Raw genomic sequence first — 11,593 nt, 5'->3', positions numbered from 1 at the left:
CCCCCCCCCCCCCACACACACACACATTTAAAACCTGGAAAGATCTGTGACAATAGTGCATAATGCATGTAACAAACCACTGGTCCTGCAGGGACAGTAAATTGTGTTGCATAAGCACTACCTGTTACTGTTTAATGGTGTTTCTGATAGATGCTGTGTGGCACAGAGAGAATACGGAATGCTAGATTTGCAAAAATAGATGTTTAGTTAATAAAATTTTAAAAATCTATTTTAGGGTATGAGTCCTTTGGGAACCACAACCGATCACAGGCCATTCGCCTGTGGGGAGAACAGGAGCGCTCTGAACTGAGAGGGAGGTATAAGTTGCTGAGGCCATTGAGTGAGTAAAACTTAGTCTTGTTGAACAGCAGTGGAGAGCGTAACATTTCATAGTAACTTGAAGCTTTCCTTTGTCAAAATAACTTTAAAAGGAACACCGGTGTCCTCTAAAATGTTTGTGTTTTGTATTAGCTCTCTTTTGCCTAGGATCTTGTAGAATGTGTGGTCATTCAAAACATGTGTGATGGCTCACAGAATCAAAAGGAGGGGAATGGTGCTTGGAGCCCTTTTGGCCCCTGTGGTTGTGAACAATTTGGGAAAGTTCATGGGCTTTCAAGTATGTGCTGTTTTTAGCAATAGGATTTGAGGGATAGATTCCTATAGGGAGTACCCGTGGTATAAGAAGACAGAGAAAGAAGTTAGAGAACAGAGTGCCAGCATGGGCAATAGACTGGGCTGGATGATAGATGTTGACTAGGGCCTCTGTGTAGCAGACTCAATATGAGCAACTGGGCATCTATCTAGAAGTGAATGCTACTATTTCAGTTTAATGGTTTCCTTTGCTCTGGATTAGCTTTGGCGATGGAAGGGAAGTGACTTGTGAGTTATAGAAGAACTGAGATGTTCTCAGGAGTATCAGGAATTACAGCTGGATGGTGAGAGATCATGCGACATTTGCCTTTCCTGGACATTCAGATGTTGGTTCATAATAGTCTGGTTATTGACAAAAGTTTTGAACTGTGGGTTTAGGAAGTAGGAGGTGGGTGTGACACAGAGACAAGGCATACACTCTAGAGATAAGTCAGAATCCAGTCCTCAGATGTACTCACTACTACCTTGAATTCTTTTAGACTCATTTTCCTCATCTTTCATGGTGGGATAATAACTCTAACCTCATTGGGATATTGTGGTAAATCAGAAAAACAGATATGAAATGCTTGAGAGTGGCCATACTAGGTCATAGTTACTCAACCCAATTATTGCTTCATTAAAAATGTCATAGACCAATCAAGGGAGTGACTTGATTTTATCCACCCTTTTATGGAGGCTTTTTTTTTTTTAAAGAACTCTCAATATTATTAAAGTTCCTCACATTAGTGGGTACTTTGCATCTTTTAAATGGGATGAGCACCTACTGTCTAGAAATTTGTTCACCAGACTCTCCTTTTCACAATTCTTAGACACCTACAATCTTATCTTTTGGAATAGATCAATTTAATCATTATAAATAAGAAGGAATAAGAAGAGGCTCTTAAGAGGAGATAGATTCAGTGCTAGGAAAAGATGGAAAGGAAAGCTTAATTTGGGAGTATTTAGAGGAGAGCTACATACCTACACATTAAAACTGCTTCTTGGTGGAGTCCATTCTCCATGTGGGTGTGAACTAGCTACAAAGTGAAAAAGTCTTTGGGAAGGCCAGTCTGGTTCTCTAAGGCCAGCAGACACAGTCGGGTCATTGGCTTCTCAGAGAGCTTAGAGGAGGTTGTAGTTTGCCTTAGCACAACGACCACAATGCCCTGTCAGCTTGGAATGCCTTTTGGTAGTGGCCACCAACACTTTCATTGTTAGCCATGATTTGATAATGCCGTACACACTCTGCAAGTCAGCACTGCTGACAAAAGAGAGGTTCCTATCGGGTTGGCAGTGGATGGACAGTGGCCCATCAGCTGCATCCTGTGTGCGCTCCTGATTGGGGGATAAATAGTGTAATTGGAAAGTCTAGCTTTGGCTCCTACCACCTAGGGATACTGAGCCTTTCTGATGCCCTTTGGAGTGTCCAGCATCTTAATATTCCATGTCCTCCCCTAGCCCACCCTGCATACACTGTCAAAATAGATCCAACTTGTGCTTAGCCCCCTTACCCCCCAACCCTGTATCATTGACAGGGAACAGTCTAAAAAATTACTCCTGACTAATATGTAACCCTCCCAGCTGGGGCCTCCTGGACAAATTGCCTTTCTCAGAAGCAGCTCTAGGTAGAGTGGGAAGAGCATAAGACAAAGTCTCCATTCTAGATCCTAATCCTAACTCAGCCACTAACTGTGTGACCTCAGACAGCCACTCCACCACTCTGAGCTGAGGTTTCCTATTTGTAAACTAGGAATAGGGATAGTTAACTCCCCCATAAGGCTCTTATAAGAATTAAAGGAACCCATGAGTGAGAAAGTGCTTTGAGAACTAGAAATGCTCTGTGTGCTTAAAGCACTACAGTCAAGGGGACGTTAGGGACTTAGGGAGATGCTGGCAGGTCAGTAGGGAAGTGTTTGGAGGACCACACAACATTCAGCTCCACCCACCAGGAGAAAAGACTCCACTAGCACAGAAGACAAAGCGGCTTCCAAATTTCTGACAGGTTTCTACCATGATCATACCAATAAATGAAAACGACCAACACCCCTTGGGCTCTCTCTGACTTCTCGATATTCCTTAGTCACCCAAGTGACTTCTGTTTTATCTGTTTGAAGACAAGCAGCCCCATATTCTGATCTACATATTAATTTGCTTCAATAAATGCAGAAAAGCATCCCAAGTATCAGATGGAAGAAGCAGAGAGAAGGAAACAGAAACCCTTGGATCTTTCATGCCATTTGTGTGTGTATGTCAAGCCTCTATTTGACAGCTACTTGGTCTGTGTTTACATGAATGTGCTCTCCTCTTCTGCATTCATTCGGAGCTAAATTTATCCCAGGAGAGGGGAAGGCATCCTTGGAGAGGTAGGGGGTGAAACAGGTGGGGCTTGAGTGGGAGCCAGGAGCCCCGGGGAACTCCAGCACGTGGAAGGCAGCCCCTCCACAGGTCCCCAGGAGGGAGCCTGTCCTGACTTGACAAAGGAGAAGGAACATGTTTTCATTGTCGTGTCGGGCACCCTTGGCTTCTGAGAAGGGTGTGAGCACAAATAAGACTCCGATCTTGTGTATTAGAGAAAGCAGTTCCCAGACTCCCATGAGTGCCCGAGTCTGGCCCCGCTCTTCAGAAATGGACACTGCTGCTCTCCAAGCCTCCGCAGTGAAAGCAGTGTCTGTCCCGCAAGGGGAGAGTTAGCAGGGCAACTAGCAGTGGCACTTCCGATGCAAATTTGAGCTTGCCTTCTGTTGTGATGCCATTCCATTGTTTTCTCTCCCAGGACAGTCTTTCTGGGGTGGGGTGGAGCACAGGGAGGTTGCTGCATTCCGAGATCTGGTTGGATTCAGGGCTGTGCACCCATAACTGGATTCAAGATCAGTGATACTTGTGCAGGACCCAGGACCTATCTGTCCTGCTTGGTTTCCCTCTCCCCACTCAGTTTCTGTCTTTCCTCCTCTAAGTTCAACCCTTATTAAACCATCTTTTGCAAGTGGACAAGTCCTTGCGATTGGGATAGCTTTTCCTGTGACCACAGAGTTCGTTCTCTGCTAGAATTGAATTAGTTCTCTCCCTGTGGATCAAGTGCTCAGTTTCCATCTGGGATTCTGTCCCATTCGTTGTGTGGAACTTCCCTCTGTGGGGTGGGGGAGAGAGGCTCCTAGGAGTCTGAGATGGTTCTCCTTTGTTTGAGTCACCACAGCATCTTGCCAGAGCGCTACCCTTTTTTAGCCTCCAGTACCCTCTACTCCTCCCCAGAGAACTTGACACCTTCTTCATCTGTTTGTCCCACTCCAAATTTGGTGCTTTCTCATACCATGAGCTATGCCTGGAATGCAGCCTCCCCCTCCCTTCTCTAACTTTCCAAGTCTCCTCATGTTAACTCCACAGAGTTGCAGAAATCCCACTCCCACAGGGTATGCCTGACAGTCCCTTTGGGAGGGAGAAGTGGTTATTCCTCCCAATTCCTAAATAGTATGTGACTTTGTGTCAGATAAATCAATGTTTCACAAGCCACCATGATGGCTGTTCCCTTAAGTTGGGAAGAAGCATGGACTAAACCAGCCTGACCTTAAATCCCAGTTCTACCACTTAATGACTGAGAAATTCATTTGACCTTTTGAGTTTACATCACTCTACCATAAAATAGGAAAGATGTGCCCTGACCGGGAATCGAACCATGACCTCTTGGTTCATAGGTGGATACCCAACCATGAGCCACAACCAGCCGGGCAACTCTTTTATATTCTGGAGGGGAAGGCATTCTTGTGTCACCTACTGTCTAGAAATTTGTTCACCAGACTCTCCTTTTATCTTCTGGAATAGATCAATTTAATCATTACAAATAAGAAGGAATAAGTTATTCAATCCTAGGAAAAGATGGAAAGGAAAGCTTAATTTGGGAGTGTTTAGGAGTGATACATACCTACACATTAAAACTGCTTCTTGGTGAGTCCAATGAATAAGTCTTGCTTATTCATTGATATCTGTATCCCTCTGGATGTGTTTCCTCATAGATGTGCCTGGGTTTGAGTGAAGGCTCCTGAGTTGCTTGTTCAGCATAGTACCAGGTGCTACAGACTACATATTGGTGTCCCCCCAAATTTATATGTTGAGCCCCTAATTCCCAACATGATGGAAATGGGGTGTTTGGGAGGCGGTTCGATCCTGAGAGTGGAGCCCTAATGATGGGATTAGTACTTTTGTAGGAAGAGACAGCAGAGAGCTGCCGTTTCTCTCTCTCTCTTATCACCCTGCGAGGACACAGTGAGAAGACAGCCATCTGCACACCAGGAAGAAAGCCTTCAATAGGAAGCATCTGTTGGCACCCTGATCTCAGACTTCCCAGACTCCAGAACTATGAGCAATGAATGTTTGTAAGCCACCCAGTCTGCGGTAATTTGTTGCAACAGCCTGAGCTAAGATATGCCCAATACAGCCCTTTCAACTAGACCGGCCCTTCCTCACAAAGGCTCTTGACTCTTGCTTCTTACCTCCAAAGTTTGCCGTCCAAGGTCTTTTGATGCTACAAACCTTTTTGTGACATTTTGGCTTTGCCAAATTCTGCACATATCCTGAGAGACAACAATACAAAGTGTTCTATGCTGTGGCTCTAAGCTTTGCAGGAGGACAGATCACAGAATCCTTCTGAGAACCTGACAGGAACTATGGACTATTCCCCAGGGCAATGCGCATGCGTGCAACATTTTGCATACAATTTCTGAGCTTTCAGGGAGCCCTTTGATTCTTCCACAGACATGCTTAGAAGACCGATGGGCCTTTAGCTTAAAAGAAAAATTTCTGCTGTGAAACCTAGAATATCAGAGGAACTGAGAGAGAGAAGAGAGTGAACTTATCCCCAAGGGCCAGGATGCTCACCTTGGTTACTAATGCAAATCGCCAGAAGTCAGGGTAACTCGCGCTCAGTCCTGAATCTCCCCTGACCTCGCCAATGGCTGTCCAAGCTGCCCACGGTCCACTCTGAGAGCTGCCTTTCCTTAGTTCCCACTCACAGCTGCTGGTAGAGAAAAGGCACAGGCTCTAAAGGAACCCTACCTGGGTGTGGGCTACCTCTACTGTCCTTCTCCTGACCCAGCGCTTCCTCTGACCCCATGCCCATCCAGCCCTTCGTCCTTGTAGAGAGGCCTCCACGTGGCCTTCCTCAGGACGGGTGTGTCTCGCCTCTATACACAACAGGTATCCTTTCAACCCAGTCTTGCCTCACAGGGTTAGCTTAGAACTGCTTTCTCTCCTAGATGGAAACTATACAAACAAGCAAAACCAGATACAAGGACCCTGCATTTGAACAGGATAATAAAATGGCTTCTCCCCATCACCCTCAAACAGTGTTAGCTTCTACCTCATAAGACACCATGATGAATAGCCTCCAATATTCAAATTCCGCTTTCCAAAGACCCGCCCCACCTTCTCCCCCACCCCACCCCTGCTTGGTGAAGTCATTTGACGTCCAGTCTGGAACTTCCAGCAAGAATTCAAGCTTGATCCAAAACCACTGGCCTCTCCGGCTTCCAAGGAAAACAGTCTATCACGGAATTCAATACACTGTTAGGTTAGTTGGAGCCAAGACAAATGGAGCAGGCTTTTCCTCAGGCAGGGGACCCAGCCTTTCCCAGGTGATGACCTAATGAGGCAAGCAACCAGTGAGCATCTGGTTTCAGACCCCAACACCCTGGAAAGCCAGGCAAAGGGTACTGTCTTTTAGGATAAACTACAGAGCAGCCATGAGATTTCACACTTGTCCTCTGAGCAAGGGAAATCCTAAATCTGATAATCCTATTAGTTACAAAGATGTGGTAGCAGCCCGGGTCCTTAGAGGAAACACTTCTTTGGTAAGAATATGACCACTGGTGGGGGAAAAATGGGGAGGATGTACTTTTGCCATTTAGACTTAACAGGAATGTACACTAGTAGCCCCCCAAGTCATAATAAAGCAGAAACCAATTGATGTAAAGTAAAAATGGAAAGTTTCCGATGTTATTCTAGATTAAATAAAGGTTGAATTAAGTATTGGAGAGAATAGTTTGAATTTAAGTGTAAAAGTCTGGTTTTTTAAAAATTTAATAAACTCGTCCATGATACTTGTTCTGTCCCTGGATTCCTTTCAAGAGCCTGCCAAGCTTTAACTAATGTAATCCTCCTACCAGCCCCATGAGCACAGCACTATTATTATTATTATACCCATTTTACAGATGAGGACATTGACACACAGAATTTCTGGTCACACAGCTTCTAAGTGGCAGATTAATAATATCAGGTAACAAGCTTGTGCTGTTGGTAGTGTGTACCTGTGTGGGACTATTTAAATGTTGGGACAATTTAACTGTATTATAAATAATATGCATTTGAAAAAGGTAAAAGTGATTCCCTTCCTTCTTTTCCTTCCTTCCTTCCTTCCTTCCCTCCTCCCCTGCCCGAGGTGCTGGGAATCAACAGAGAACAAGACAAAGAAGATGCCTTTTTGGCTTTCATTCCAGGGAAGGGAGAGAGGCATTGCCAGTAGAGAACCCTACAATGTAACTTCAGAAATGTCCTGAAGAAAACCAACCACCCAAAGGGAAGATGGCTGTGTGGAGATGAAGACATGGCAGTCCATCAAAAAGATCTGATGGAGCAAGTGACAGAGCCGTGCAAGTACCTAGGGAACAGTGCCCCGGGCTCAGGGAACAGCACATGGAAAGCCTCAGCTCCTTGGAGGAGTAGCAAGGAGACCAGTGTGACAGGGCAGAGGGAGCAAGGGGTCAGGTAGTGAGAAAGGAGGCCAGAGCGCTGCCAGTCAGATTGTGGCCTTGGGCGGGTTTAGATAAGCTGCGAAGGGATGTATTGAGATTTGAAAAGATCACCCCGGCTGCCAGTGATGCAAGAGGGAAGACGTGAGCAGGAGACCAGACGGAGGATCACGCAGGGGTCATGAGAGAGAAGGGTGGAGTGGTGTTAGTGTAGACAGAACAATGGTCTCCAAAGGTGTCCATGTCCTGATCCCTGGGCCCTGTGCACATGTCACCCACAGGGAGAAAGGGACTTTGGCAGCGTAGGCAGGGGAGGCACCGATGGAAGCACTGCATGGGCAGGGCCAGGAGACCTCTCAGGGTTGGGGGAGAGGAGTGGCAGGGAGCAAGAATCCAGAGTCAGGTAAGGGGAGGGCACATGGGCGCTTGGGTTCAAACCCCAGCTCAAGGGCTTACAAGGTGAAGTGTAAGCCTGGGGACATGACATCATTTCTCTCAGAGCAGCTCCCTCAATCAGCAAATGAAACTCACAGTGCCTCGCCCACGGGGGTGCTTTGCAGGCAAAAGGAGATAATCCGTGTGGAGCCCTTGGCCCAGCCCCAGCAGGTACTAAGCCCTCTCATACATGCTGAGTAGCGGCATCTGTACAAAGGGAGTTTAGTACAGCGGGTACAAACATCGGTGCCAGGCTGCTCTGGGCTCAAATACCACCTCCATACTTATCAGGCCGGGAAACTTGGGCAACTTCCCCGGGCCTCGATTTCATCCCAGGTAAACTGAGACTAACAGTATCTACTTTGTTCGATACATGGGAAGGTCTGTGCTGGCTTTTATTGTTCGTGATCAAGATGATAGACAATGCATGCCTTCTAAAAATACTTAGAGTTAGTGTTGCCTCCACGTTTTAGGAATCACAAAATATGAAAAACCCCAGAACAGGTTTGCCGTGTAAAAAGTGCGTCTTTGTCATCAGGTGTTTAAATGACACCCTGTGCCTAATCGACACACAGCAAAAGGATGCTGTAGCATTAAAGACGGACAGATAGGGGAAGGTGCTCTCCGCTATCATGCTCTTGCCTTCAAGGGGATTTCATGATGCTCTGAACCCCACGTCCTACACCCAAGCAGCCAGGCCCTCTGCTTAAAACTTAGACCTGGCAGAGGGCGGCGTAGAGGAAACCACAGGCGTTTGCAAGAAGATGCAGACACAGGCCTGGACATTCATATCCTGGGCCTGCTAGCCCGCTCTGATGTTAATCTCCCGCCCCCCTCGATGGCCCAGTTTGATTCTTCTAGGCCTTTGAGCTGTCACACCTGGACCAAATCGAGGGCCAGGGACTTCAGCATTTAATTGTGTTTGAAAAACATTCAAATCGTTTGTGTCTAAAACAGGCAACAAATGCTATTCCCCCTCCACAGCGTGGTTGACTCAGCAGCTTCCACACACACAGAAATGACCCTTTTATGGGTAAAACGATGCCCTGAGCTGCACAACCTGAAGAGCGAGGTGCCAAGTGGGCGCTGTTTCCTTAAATGCCTCCTGAAAGGACTCGGGGGACAGAAACGAATGCTCACTTGACGTATCTTATCAGAGAGTCGGAGAGAGCCTGCCTCGTCTCCTCCCGGCTCGGCTGTGTTCGTGGGCAGCCAGGGAAGCTTCCCGATGGCATGTGGCACTAGGCATCTGAGGGGCCTGGATGTAACCGGGGACCACACGGCAGGTACTAAGCAGGTGCCTGTCACAGGAGGTTCCTGTGTTGATAGCGAACCTCTGACCAAGCTGTGGGCTGTGTCTGCTTGTTCTCAGGGGTTTTAGGCAAAAGCCTGCTCCTCATCGTCTGGGAGTAGGGCCTGTGGTCTCAGTTCCCTGGTCTAATGTCAGAGAGATGGAGAGGAAGGGGCAGCTTTAAGACAAGGAGTAGAATGACAAAGGAGTAGCATCCTGGAGAACGGCTGGTAGGAAAACCGTGTCTTCCAAGGAAAAAGATCACTTCCCCTATGCTGTTCTCCCATTTCCCCTTTAAAAATTTCCCACTCTCCCAAAGCTCGAGGCAAGCGGCCAGAAAAAATTTAGGCTTCTTTCTGGTCCTCAGTGAGTTGCATGAGCCTGGGTTGCAGTGAGAAAGCACAGAGCCTGTGGCACTGTCGCCATGTAGCCGTGTACACTGCTGTTTCAAGAAATTGCTGGTTCCTCTACTTTCCTCTGCAGGTCTGAGATGGCAAAACTGCCACTGGGCATAATCAATCAATTAGTTTAAAGGTATGTGTGAGTGCTATTCCACACAGATAGCATTAAAATAGACTTTTATTATACCCGGAGAGAATATTTCATTAGAAAGGTCCACCATATTAGATAAGTACTTTAAATGAAATATGGGTACTTAGGCCTACAGCCCAGGTGCCACTAGACTTCCACTGACCAAAGTTCATTGTTAAAAAAGGAACTATTTTGGAGGCATAATTATAAAGAATTTCCCAGCATTCCCTGAGACATTTTGATAACCCCTATGGGAAGTACACTGGTTGATATGATAGGATATCATGTTTTACCTTGTTTAGCCATGTCCTCACACATCATTCACAGAATTCCACAAAGTGACATTGTCATTCCTGACATGTTCCTCTCCTTGCAAACACTCAGGTTGTTTTTTGGAAAAGCAACAATTTTATTTGGGAAGAGAGTTGCCATGTACCTTACTGGTTTGCCAGAAATTTAAAACACCATAGGATTAGATTTTCCTTTTATTCCAATATTATTTTATATGTAGCCAATTCTGTATTCAAAGCTATCTAAGTCATTATTTATTAAGATTGTTTCTAGGTATTCACATTAAGTTCATTTTACTTCTAGTTGATTTGTATTCCTTGTGGTCTAGATATAGAACATACTCAGTAATGACTAGCTGAATACTCCCTCTGGAGTGGTCTATAATGAACATAAACCTTCTTTCAAACAATAGACACTCCAAAGGGGACACTGGAACTTGCTCACACTCCTTCAGTGCACGTGTCAGGATAATGTGTCCTGACACAAAATCAGAGACTGAGAGAATTTGCATTTTAGTGAGAGAATTTGCTTATAGTGAGAGAGTTTCTGGATGAGTGAGAGGGACTTCCTCTGGAGCTTATTGGTCTCTTGTTCACTCTCGCTTGCTAGACTTTAGGGAAGAGGAAGCCTGAAGAAGTCCGTGAAGCAAAGTCTTTCAAATCAGAGCTCAGTTAAATACTAGTTTTCCACTTACTAGGGGTCTGCCTGGGGACAAACCACTTAAACGATCTGAAGCTCAGTGTCCGCGTCTGCAGAATGGGCATAACCACAACCTGTGAGATTTTCATATGGATTCCATGCAATGCTGGGCACGCTGGAAGTCTCCATCTGAAGAAACAATTTCTAACTAGTAAACATTATTATAATAAATACCAAACTTTTCTGGTCTCTGCCTCAATCTCTGTTCTGTCTCTCCCCCACTTCCTCTTCACTCCTTCCGTGTGACCATTGTCTAACCCAGCCGTGGGCAAACTACGGCCAGCGGGCTGGATCCAGCCCATTTGAAATGAATAAAACTAAAAAAAAAAAAAAGACCGTACCCTTTTATGTAATGATGTTTACTTTGAATTTATATTAGTTCACACAAACACTCCATCCATGCTTTTGTTCCGGCCCTCCGGTCCAGTTTAAGAACCCATTGTGGCCCTCGAGTCAAAGAGTTTGCCCACCCCTGGTAACCGCTGGCACGATTTTGGTGAGCATGCCTTCTTAGCCTAAATTCCACAAAGCAATGCGGAAATTGTTTCTTCTATGCTTACTTTTATTTTTTAATATATTTTAATATATTTTTATTGATTTCAGAGAGGAAAGGAGAGAGAATCATTGATTGGCTGCCTCCTGCACACCCCCTACTGGGATCGAGCCCACAACCTGGGCATGTGCCCTTGGCCGGAATCAAACCTGGGACCCTTCAGTCCACAGGCCGACACTCTATCCACTGAACCAAACCGGCCAGGGCACCTCTGTGTTTAATTGCAACATACTGTGGCTTAGAGTGAAACAAGCCAGACACAAAAAGCTGAGGAATACATGATTCCTTTTATACGACATTCTGGAAAAGGCAAAATCTACAGAAACAGAAACCAGATCAGTGACTGATAGGGGCCGAAGGGGTGGAGGGGAGATTGATGACAAGGGGCCCAAGGGAACACTTTGCGGTGAAGGAAATGTTCTGTAT

The sequence above is a fragment of the Myotis davidii genome, unplaced genomic scaffold (assembly GCF_000327345.1).
Source record: "Myotis davidii unplaced genomic scaffold, ASM32734v1 scaffold64, whole genome shotgun sequence".
Lineage (NCBI taxonomy): Eukaryota > Metazoa > Chordata > Mammalia > Chiroptera > Vespertilionidae > Myotis > Myotis davidii.
The sequence above is the reverse complement of the archived record's forward strand: the minus strand, read 5'-3'. Positions refer to the sequence as shown.